Source organism: Pelophylax lessonae (assembly GCF_965119305.1).
Source record: "Pelophylax lessonae genome assembly, chromosome: 4".
NCBI lineage: Eukaryota > Metazoa > Chordata > Amphibia > Anura > Ranidae > Pelophylax > Pelophylax lessonae.
This window is the reverse complement of record NC_138771.1, coordinates 380,288,975-380,301,733: the sequence shown is the minus strand read 5'-3', so window position 1 is coordinate 380,301,733 and position 12,759 is coordinate 380,288,975.

Sequence of the window (12,759 nt, the reverse complement as noted above, 5' to 3'; positions counted from 1 at the left end):
TAGGGCTGGAGTGGACTGTGATTGCACTGCATCGATTTGAGCTCAGAATTGATCTCATCTTGGACTTGGTAAGCATGTGGGACTTTTACTAGGGGAAAATGCCGCTATGGAGTGGAGATTTTCCCACCTGCAGCTCATTGGCTCAGTAGAGATTTTTTCATGTGACAGCTTTCCGTGGGTCTGAGTTCTGATCAGAAAACAGCTTATCCCTAACAGACTTTCTGAGGATGGGGTCTCCATATGTGAAAAGTACAGATAAATGGAGCTATTGCAAGATCACAATGGGAAACTGTAACTGCTTTGGTCAATAGCTTCACTTGTGTACTCGTTTTCAGAAATTAGCTACTGTACAATGTCAGCTGCTGAAGACCCGTTTAAAGCCGCATTTGGCTCTGATCGGGTCTCCGTGTAAAAAGGCGGAAGTGATGTCATGACAGCATTTAAAACAGCCAAACTTGGCGTTTTGAATGCTTTTAAGTACAGAGGAGGGGTTTGGGGTCTTTTAGACTCCCAAATCCCTCCATAAGAGTACCTGTCAAGTGATAAAAAAAAAAATGTTTTAAATGTACGAAAATATCGGGCGATACCGATATGCAATGGCCAAAATATCGGTATCGGCAACGAAAAAACGGTATTAGTCGATCGATTTTCAAGGCACTGTACCTTGATTGCTGAAGGTCCCTTTCACACTTGTGTGACCTCAAAGTCACAAAACTTTTTTACCACGTTTTTTGCTGCGAAGCAATGCCTATTACATTTTTCTTTTTGCGCCCTCCCAAAAATTTTGAGCACCAGCTGCCACTGGTGGATATGTGAAAAAATTTATGCTAGGGTGCACTGTCTTTTTAACTGCTTGTGATACATCAAGCTCTTTAAAGCATATAACAATCAATAAAAAAGCAAAGAAAAAAAAAAGTGCCAAGTAACATCATGCAGGTATCAATTTTTCCAAAACTTCCTCAGTTATGGAAAACATATACTGTATGTTAAAATTAGAAGGGGTAGCACAATAAAGAATTAATTCAGCCTTCATAAATCAAGTATACCTTGTTCGTCATTACCCTCTGAAGCACTAAAGCACTATAGCCTTCCATGAAGCATTCATAAAGCTCCACATGTTTCCCAAAAACCTGGATCAGGTTGGTTTCATTTGTTGTTATTGATAAAACCGCTGCATTGGTCTACAAAGCATGTTAAATAGCTCCAGGAACACAGAAAACTAGTTGTAGGATGCATCCTTTACTTTATGCTTGCCCTATTGTTTTTCAGGATATTTTATATAAGCATTAGACCTCGGGAAACCCCTGGGTAAATATCAAATGTTTTACAAAAGCCTTTAAATGGTTATTTAATGTACTATAGGCAATCATCAATATTTTAATTGATGTCTATTGAGATGTTGAAGCCACTTACTGTATATGCAAAAGAACATTGCATGCCATGCTATTTTCAACATGTTGTTACATCAATATCTCTTTGTACACTGGTGATCAATAACTTTGTCAAACATCAATGTCATAAAAGGGTGATGAGGAGGCAGAGTGCACTACAATTTATTAATCTAAAATTCTAACATAAGAATAACTAGTTCATAACCCAGTCTCACCATGAATGTTCTACTATGGGATTAATGTTTCCTTTGTATGATTAATTTATATCTCCATATGGACATTTTTTAACTTCCAGCTCTCTTTTGCCTTCATTTTCAACTCAATAAACTCTACATCAAAAGAACAGGGTAGTTTGGTTATTTTAGCAACATCTCTAGAAAAAATATACATTTATATTAAGATATAAAAAAGTCTTTATTTATATATTTTTTTAAATTAAATGTATTTCTGCTTGTTATAATTTACATAGCTTTTATTTGTGCATTATATCAGTTACATTATTATATTAAAGAATTATTTTATTATTGTTGAGTATGCTTTTTTAAAAATGTACATGGCTTTTGTATACTGTATGTATTATATTAATAACTGTATGAATTCCTCAATGCTTATTAAAGCATTCCTTAATTTATTAATAGTACAATAAATTGAGGGTTATTATAGAAAGGATGATGGGAACATTTTACAATTTAATTAACCATCCAAAATAAAAAAAATTGTAGTAAGGTAGAGAACTTTGCTTTGAAATGTTTCATTTCATTATGAAAGTGCTCTCTTTCAGAATTTGTTACCTCTTTCAGATTTTTATGCAAACTACTGATGGGATGATCACAATAAATCACTTTTATAATACTAGACTATTAAAGGAAAGCATAAAGCAGTCTGAAGCCCGTAAGTGCTGCCAACATCTCTTGCTTTAATGAATTCCCTTTTAGATGTCCATTAAATGCTCATGGTAAATGTACTCATAATGGAAATGGCAAATCTAAATGGGATGATATGAATAATCCATGGAGTTTAAATTCTGGTTTATGATCATCTTCACATTTAGTTTTCAGCACAACACAGTTTAGTTTTCATTACAGTTTAGAATAATGAGGACAGGGAGTAATTGATTGCTTCAAGCAGATTAGAATCAATAGCTTTCTTTTCAAAGCACTAGTTTAATGCTATAATTTGAGCTGTAAGTATTGATTTAAGAATCTGAACACAATGTTTTGTGTCATGTGAACTTTTATCTTTAAGGCTGAAAGGATATATGTTTATATGGTGATTGTTAAAAGCTAATCTTCTAGCTAATAGAAGTCTGTCAATTTATTTTGCTTTTTCTAAAACAACACCATAGCTAGCTAATATACCACCATTATGCAGAGCTGGTGCACTCTGAACACACATACATTATAAGCTATACTAACTATACATATATATATATATATATATATTGTTTAGAACAAAGAAGGCTTATTCACACCAGAATATGCATATCACAATGTTCTGTGTTGTTCTGCATTTTTTCCTCTACTGTAATGCCCTTTTTTGTTTGCATTCTGCATAAATAAATCTTGTGTGAGCTTACTTATTTATGTCCCTAGCCCTTTGGGCTCAGAGTTACCAGATTCAAGTGTAATTGAACAAGATTTGCTGAATTTTTAATTGGGGAAAAGTACATTCCATGAAATTCAGCAACTTGTGTTCTTCCACCAAAAAAAACAGCTCTCTAGTTAATGTCATGAAGTTAATGTTATACAAATATATATTGAAATTTTATAATGAAGTAAAACGTTTCAGTCCATATGTGTGATGAAAAGGGGAAAAATTATCTTAATAAATGCAATTCGTGTAACTCATCACTTGATCTCTCACCAATTGATATTGCTCTCACCAACAATTGTAAACTTATAGGCGAGTCAAACGAGCATGAAGTTACTTAATCCATATTCAAAGCAATTCACCATCTCCTCCTTCTCCTATTCACTCTGTAGCCTGTAACCAGCCTCTCAACGCACCAAGAAATTAACTAAAGCACTGTTCTTTTTAGTGGATTTATATTTATTTACTTAATGGTAGCATAAATCTCCTGATTTACTACTATTTGTTGCAGATCCCCCTATCTGTCTTAACATTTTATTTATACTGTCTTTTGTACTATGAAAAATATTCATCAACAGGTTTTGAGGGACACCATTTGGCCTCAAGAACCTCAGGTTAAAGAGGACCTGCTGTGCCACCTTAATAAAATATTATGTATACAGGTTCCATGTCAGACCTCCTGAACCCCCCAAAAACCCAAAACTTGAAAACTTCTACACTTCTCCCCATTGATGGTCATCCAGATCTGAACTGCATTCGTTTCATTGGAGTCTTTATGCCCCTGATGTCTCATTAAGGAGAACCTGTCACAGAAAATGTAGTAAAAGAAAAGTAAGATTATGCCCAAGCAAAATCCCCCCAAAATGTTTTGAACCCCCCCATCCCCACATACATGTACAAACCCAAATCCAAAAAAGTTGGGACATTGTACAAATTGTGAGTAGAAAAGGAATGGACTCATTTACAAATCTCATAAACTTATATTTTATTCACAATATACTATAGATAACATATCACATGTTGAAAGTGAGACATTTTGAAATGCCATGCCAAATATTGTCTCATTTTGGATTTCATGAGAGCTACACATTCCAAAAAAAGTTGGGACAGGTAGCAATAAGAGGCCGGAAAGGTTAAATGTACATATCAGGAACAGCTGGAGGACCAATTTGCAACTTATTAGGTCAATTGGCAACATGATTGGGTAAAAAAAAGAACCTCTCAGTGTGGCAGTGTCTCTCAGAAGTCAAGATGGGCAGAGGATCACCAATTCCCCCAATGCTGTGGCAAAAAATGTTGGAGCAATATCAGAAAGGAGTTTCTCAGAGAAAATTTTGAAAGAGTTTGGAGTTATCATCATCTACAGTACATAATATAATCCAAATATTCAGAGAATCTGGAACAAAATCTGTGCGTAAGGGTCATATCAGAAAACCATACTGGATGCCCGTGATCTTCAGGCCCTTAGACAGCACTGCATCACATACAGGAATGCTACTGTAATGGAAATCACAACATGGACTCAGGAATACTTCCAGAAAACATTGTCGGTGGACACAAAACATTGTCTGTGGCAAAGTGGAAAACTGTTCTGTGTTCAGACAAATCAAAATTTGAAGTTCTTTTTGGAAAACTGGGACGCCATGTCATCCGGACTAAAGAGGACAAGGACAACCCAAGTTGTTATCAGTGCTCAGTTCAGAAGCCTGCATCTCTAATGGTATGGGGTTGCATGAGTGCGTGTGGCATGGGCAGCTTACACATCTGGAAAGGCACCATCAATGCTGAAAGGTATATCCAAGTTCTAGAACAACATATGCTCCCATCCAGATGTCGTCTCTTTCATGGAAGACCTTGCGTTCTCCAACATGACAATGCCAGGCCACATACTGAATCAATTACAACATCATGGCTGCGTAGAAGAAGGATCCGGGTACTGAAATGGCCAGCCTGCAGTCCAGATCTTTCACCCATAGAAAACATTTGGTGCATCATAAAGAGGAAGATGCGACAAAGAAGACCTGAGACAGTTGAGCAACTGGAAGCCTTTATTAGACAAGAATGGGGCAAAATTCCTATTCCTAAACTTGAGCAACTTGTCTTCTCAGTCCCCAGATGTTTGCAGACTGTTATAAAAAGAAGAGGGGATGCCACGCAGTGGTAAACATGGCCTTGTCCCAACTTTTTTGAGATGTGTTAATGCCATGAAATTTAAAATCAACTTATTTTTCCCTTAAAATGATTCATTTTCTCAGTTTAAACATTTGATATGTCATCTATGTTGTATTCTGAAAAAAAATATTGAAATTTGAAACTTCCACATCATTGCATTCTGTTTTTATTAAATAAATAATTTTTATTCACAATTTGTACAGTGTTCCAACTTTTTTGGAATCGGGTTTGTATGTATAGACGCAAATGCATGTGTCGAGGGCTCCTATGCACAAAACCGTTGATTACACTACACGTGTTAAATAATGTTGGAGTGAAATCAATAATTCTTGACTCATTGTTTATAGTTAGTTCTAAATGAATGACCGGCAGGGGCTTTTAACGCATTGTCAATGGAAGATGTAGGGTTCACCCTTTTACAGGTGCACACAATTTTAAGTATTATTATTGTATCACTCGTGCCACTGGGATGTACAGTTATTGAGTATAAGAGGGTAAGCCTCTAGTTCAAAAGGAGGTTATGGATATTATAAGAATAGAGAAGAAACTGCGCTTGGAAAAATGTGATCTTGGGGTGGGTGGAGAAAGATTTGTTCGACTGCCCCTTAGCAGGGGTCCAGAGCCAGCAAGGTGTAAAAGGGACAGGATGCCTAGGTAGAGGAGGAAGGAGAAAATCTTCAGGTATTGGAGGAAGACCCAGGCCTTTGATGAGAGCATATCCTTCCTGGAGGTCACAAAGACTATGCTGGACCTCTTCCCGGGTGACAATAAGATGAAACGGGAAAACCCAATAGTATAGGACGCGATGATGTTGTAAGTGAGCAATAATAGGGCGTAGGTTCCTTCGCTTGGCAAGAGTGATAGGTGAAAAGTCACTGAATATTTGGATCTTCACGCCTTTATATTAGACCTGTGACTTGTTGCGAGTAGCCAGGGTTAAAGCCTCATTACTGTCATAGTAATGGAACCTTACTATTACATCCCTGGGCCGTTCTCCTGCAGGGGGGGTTTAAGGCCCAAGGATCTGTGAGCCCGGTCCAGGCGTCAGTCAATATCTGCAATAGTGGGTGCTAGTGTATTAAAGAGACCTAGGAAATATAAGCGAAGATTGTTATCATCCACAGTTTCTGGTATACCCCGAAAATGCAGATTATGGTGCCTCTCCCTGTTTTCCAGGTCTTCTTGCTGTAATTGCAGCTTGGATACTGAATGCTTTAAAGCCAAATTTTCTTCCTCCAATACTTGCACATATTGCACCAAATCATCAAACTTGTTTTCCAAATCATCTGTACATTCTCATAATTGGGTGATTTCCCCTCATAGTTCTTGAGAAATCTTTCCCACCTCCAGGGAACTCCACAGCAAGGGGCAAAACAAATGCCATGTTCACAAAAACGGACATTACAGCACATATGCATAGCAAATACATATATACAGAGCAAATTTCGTTTTTCTTGCATGGCTACCCAGGCGCTCCATTTGAAGTCTCTCTAGGGGTGAAGGTTCAACCTTTATTTTCACATTTTCTGGAATGGCGTTTTTAACCCTTCTCTCTTCCTCTAAACATAGCTTACCAGCCCCTAATATATAAAGTGCATTCACTAATCAGATTGCTCTCCCTCTACACTTTAGACTATCTGCCAAAAGGGACCTTGTACTGGAGAAGCTCGGTACAACACTCATCTCTAACAGATGTCCATTTAAGACACCTGTAACCTTACCATATATACGGTACTATTATCAATACATACCATCACTGATCATCCATTTGATATAACGCCTTCCATTTATATTGTTGACCGATTCCATCTTCCCCCCTTTTTTTCGTTATAGACGCCCTTTAATGCAGACCAACTTTTTTGGGATCCTTGAGGGAATCTGGATTGGAGGAATATAGCCACCTTTGTCCATTTGTGGGGCTGTCCTACTCACCCTGCCCCCGAATATGTACTAAAAAATGTCTCTGGGGGTTCCCTTCCAAATTTAGCAACGCACAATTTGGTATACATCTACAGATCTGTGAAAACAGACAATTCGAAGTCGGTGCATACCAATAGCGGCTTTTTGAAAACTGAGGTTCTTCAACCCATTAAGATTTTAATCTCCTACATGGCCTTTCCTTCCTCTTTTCATAGAGAACTCTCTTATCTGGTATGTATTTATATAACACATTACTCACTGATACTTTTTATGTCTTTGGGTAAAACAGATACTATGTGATTTACACACTGTATACTCTCTTCTATATGATTGTTTTATAATTGTTATTACCAAGTATTGATTTTTGCTTCTTACATTCCCTGTCTGAGATCTGGCTTCTCTTGTTGGACTATTGAAAAAGGTAAACCGACCGAAACGCATCTGGTCCTGTCCAGACATCTCAGACACTTCCAGCATCAGAGACATATCTATGGCCATGTTTTTATGATACACTCGCTGTTTTTTGTCATTGTCTCGGTCTATCACATGTTTTGTACCATATAATTTGTATTACATTTGTTTAATAAATTCTACACCAAACATACTCAAGTCCTGGTTATTGCTGTGAAAGTCCCACCCCTCAGGGGAATTTTTTCCATGATATACCTCACAGTTAGCAGGGCACAGGGACAGGGCCTGCTGTTAAAAATGACATAAACCATTTCAATTGTATGCACCTGTCATACAAGTGCAGAAAAATTGGGGCCTTGGGGGTTGGTAGTGACCTAAACCCAAAACATTGTTGGAAGCTAGCAGAATTAAGGTAGAGGAATAGGAAAGGCAGCATATGCAGTCTTCAAGGGAATGGCAAATCCCTAGCAAATTCAATCAGTTACATCAGCGTCAGGGGCTTGATAGCTCTTGTTGATTAAGGACTGGTTCATTTTCATAAAAGTCAGCTAGTCAACAGAGTCTGTGGACAGACACACTCTTTTGTCCATCACAAAACCTCCAGCAGCACTGAACGTCCATTCAGAAAGCACGCTGGAAGCAGGACAGGCCAGTAGCTCCATTGCATATTGAGCAAGTTCTTCCCAGTGGTCCATCCTCTTGACCCCGCAACCCAGTGGATGCTCAGCTGGAAAGGTCTCCAAGTCTGCTCTTGTGCCTAGATAATCATGCACCATATGATGGAGATGCTGCCAATGGTTTCTTAATTCTAACAGCCCTGGATGCTGGACAAAAGAACAAAAGACAAAAGAACTGTTTAAAGGCATCAGACAGCCAGCCGACCTTCTCTACTGCTCCTCTTTTGGCTGAACGATGCCTCTGAAACACGTCCAGAGAATGTTGACCTAACAGTGTCTGGAAAGATGATACACAAATTTTTATTCAAGGCCTCCTCAAGATGTTTCATCCTCTGATCCCTCTACAAATGCAGAATGAGCTCTGCAACTTTACGATTGTAACGTGGATCAAGAAGGGTTGCCAACCAGTAATTATCCCTCTCCTTGACAGCACAAATCCTTGGGTCCTTTTCCAGGCTTTGCAGAATCAGGGAGCCCATGCAACATAAGTTGGAGGAGGCATGAGCTTCTGAGTCCACTGGGTCACTAAGGATGACATTGTGAGCAGGAGCAACCTCTCCCCAACCACATACAACTCCTGGGGTTTCTGGGGAATCAAAGCCATCCCTTAAAGACTGCTGTATGCTATCCTCTACATCCATACTGCTGAAATCCTCATCCTCCTCCTCCTCCTCCTCCTCCTCCTCTTCCTCCTGTGTGTTTTGTGGCCCTGCAGGAATGATATCTGCATAAAGGGGGCCTGGTGAGGAAAAGAAGTCCTCCTCTTCCTGCCGCTGTTCTGTCTAAAGTGCCCTGTCCATGATTCCACGCAGCGTGTGCTCCAGCAGGTAGACTAGTGGGATAGTGTCACTGATGCATGCATCATCTCGGCTCACCATCCTTGTGGCCTCCTCAAATGGTGACAGGATGATTGTCAGAGAAACGGCCATGCTGCAACTGGCAACTCCGCCAGAACTTCCAATGGCCGCAACAGACTCAGGCCATAGACTCATTATCAGTGAAATGGCTGTGCTGCAACTGGCAACTTTGCCAGTACTTCCCATGGCTGCAATGGACTCAGGCCATAGACTAATTCACTGGCCTATAAAAGGACTCTGCTCAGCCCATCAGATTGCTGGATTGTCTTCAGCTCTTCCTGTTTCCTGTGCATTGTTACTTCCTGGATTCCAGTTTGACCCGGCTCGTTCCTGACCTGTCTGCTCTCTCTCCTGGCTTTGACCCACGGCTTCGTCTGACCCTTCGATCCTGCTCCAGTGTTTGACCCTCGGCTTGTGTGACCATCCTTGCTCTTTTGTCCTCTTGTGTGTCAAGTAGTGCAGCGCTATGAACAGCAAAATTAATTGTGCTTAAAAAGTTGATAAATTAATATACAATTGGCAACAAGGCAATATAATGAAATAAATCAATCGCACTAAATCAAAAGTCCCTCTCTCCCAGCCTGGGAAATCAGACGTTTATGAGAGCCATATATACCGGAGTCGTGTCTGGATCTATGAGCGAGTGAGGGTTTGATGCAGTCTAGTGATACTTGGTCCGTTCACGCAGAGGAGAGAATCCAGTCCATAGGAGTTATTACTTTATGCTCTTAGTGGCCCATCCATTAATTTGGAGGCCCACTCATTGCGGTAAGCTGCCATCTTGCCTATCCGCACGGGTGACTGTTTTATTTCCATTGCTCTTTCACATCTTGGGATCTTCACCCTCTAGTGGACTCTCCACCATCTATATATGCCGAATGGACTTTTGATTTAGTGCAATTGATTTATTTCATTATATTGCCTTGTTGCCAATTGTATATTAATTTATCAACTTTTTAAGCACAATTAATTTTGCTGTTCATAGCGCTGCACTACTTGACACACAATATGAATGGGATTACTATGAATCCAGTGTTCTAGCTGCTACCTTGTTTTATGTTAATTTATCATATACTTTTTTATTCATCATTTAAGCGCAGGATATCCCCCTTGATTTTACTCTTTTGTCCTCTGCCTGACTTCTAGTGTACCGATCCCGGCTTGCTCAACGGACTTGCTTCTGCTCAATCCCCTTGTCTTGGCGACCTGTTTGGACTGATACCTGTGTATGACCCTCGGCCTGGCTTTTACCTGCACATTGCTTGATTCCCTGGAGGCCCTACAAGTTGATCCGGATACCCTTGTGAACCTTTACCTGCACTCCACAAGCATCCAGTGCTCCTTGGGACGCGTCACATCCTGTCCCACTCCCAGGGGTGATTCGCACCGAGCTGCAAAGGAAGCCCTCTCAGCATTTCGGCCTCTACCAAGAAGTGATCTGACAGTACAATCCAGCCATGTCAGAGGCAGACAGAGGTGCTTCCCAGCTCGAGGCTCTTTGTCAGCAAGTCTCCTCTTTAACACAGGCAGTCCAGAGACTGCAGGACGGTTATTTTCAATTAGAGGGTCGAGTGTTGAACCTAGCTGGCGCACCCTCTCCTTCCGACCCCAATCAACCGCCCGCCAGCTCCGGGGGCACCTCCACTCAGCAAGGACCAGCCAGCCCTGCTCAGGCAGCCATGGTTTTCCCACCTGAACCCAGGGTACCTACACCCGAAAGCTTCCGTGGGGAACGGAGAAGGTTCAGATCCTTTAAAAATGCATGTCTCTTGTATTTAGCCCTTCAGCCCAGAACCTTCTCTTCAGAGACTGTCAAAGTAGGATTCATAATTTCTCTGTTGTCAGAAGAACCCCAGACCTGGGCCCATAACCTCCTTGAGCAAAAGAGCCCCTCATTGAACTCTGTAGACTCCTTCTTCCAGGCCATGGCCCAGTTATATGAGGACCCCCAACGGACTGTTACGGCTGAATCAGCCCTACATGCCTTACAACAAAATAAACGTCCTGTAGAGGACTATACCATTGACTTCCGCAGATGGGCCGCAGATACAGACTGGAATGAGGCAGCACTCAAGTACCAGTACCGTCACGGATTGTCTGAAGCCCTTAAGGACGAGTTGGCTCGGGTAGAAACCTGAACGTCTTTGGAAGGTCTAATCTCACTGGCAATCCAACTGGACAGGCGCCTGCGGGAGAGACGCTCAGAGCGCCTTCAAGGGGCCCGACCTACCTGGGTACTCCCGAAAGTCCCACTTGCTGCTTCACCCCATCCTGGGCCTTCTGTCTTTGGGGGACCAGAAGGAGAACCCATGCAGATTGGTCTAATCCGTTCTGCCTTGACCCCCGAGGAAAGACAACGTTGCCGGCAAGCTAACCTCTGCCTTTATTGTGGGGAATCTGGCCACTTCCTACGCAATTGTCCTGTGAGACCCAGTAAGTCCTATTCACGGCCTCTGCTGAACTGTCACGTTGCCGGGTCATCCCCTACTCATCTTATTCTCCCTGTCTCCCTACAGGTAGCAGAAAAGAAGATTCGGCTTCTGGCGATCGTTGATTCCGGGGCATGTAGTTGCTTTCTGGACCGTTCTTTAGCTCAAAGACTGTGTGTCCCCATGCAAGCTAAGGAACAGCGACTCCATATTCTTCTGGCTGATGGTTCTTTGCCCAGTTCCGGGCCTGTTACTGAAGAGACGTGCCCCATCTTCACCACGACAGATTCTCTTCACCAGGAATTCCTCCGATTCGACGTCCTTTCCTCAACAATGTTTCCCATTATTTTAGGACTTCCCTGGCTACAGGCCCACAACCCACAGATTGACTGGGTTAAGAGAAGGATCTCCTTCACGTCTAATTACTGCCTGAACCATTGTTTCCTACCCGGATCTGATACTTCTGCTGCTTGCCTGGCCGTCCAACCAGTACATGATCTCCCGGAAAATGTCCCCGCAGTTTATGAGGAATTCATGGACGTATTTGATAAAAAAAAGGCCGAAGCTCTGCCTCCTCACAGGCCTTATGATTGCCCTGTAGAACTTCTGCCCGGAGCCGAGATTCCTTTCGGAAGGATATTCCCGTTATCTGAGAAGGAGCTGGAAACCCTACGGATTTATATTAACGAAAATTTGGAAAAGGGTTTTATCCGCCCCTCCTCCTCACCAGCAGGGGCTGGGATATTCTTTGTCGAAAAAAAGGATGGCACACTAAGACCTTGTGTAGATTACCAGGAGCTTAATAAAATTACTATTAAAAACCGGTATCCTCTACCACTTATCCCAGAACTATTTCAACATTTCCGGGCAGCTCGGATCTTTACCAAATTGGATCTCCGTGGAGCTTACAACCTTGTTCGCATTAGGAAAGGAGATGAGTGGAAGACGGCGTTCAGAATGAGGTTTGGCCATTTTGAATACCTGGTCATGCCTTTCGGGCTGTGTAACGCCCCTGCTACCTTCCAACATCTAGTTAATGACATTTTTCGGGACTTCCTGGATCTCTTTCTGATTGTCTATCTAGATGACATACTCATTTTTTCCTCCACTCTGGAACTCCACCGGACCCATGTTAAGAAGGTACTATTTACTTTAAGGAAACATGGACTTTATGTGAAACCAGAGAAATGCGAATTCGAGAAAGACTCCATTCAATTCCTGGATCTCATTATCTCAACAAACGGCATTTCCATGGATCCACAGAAAGTGCAGTCAATTCTCGATTGGCCAGCCCCCTGTGATAAGAAAGGAG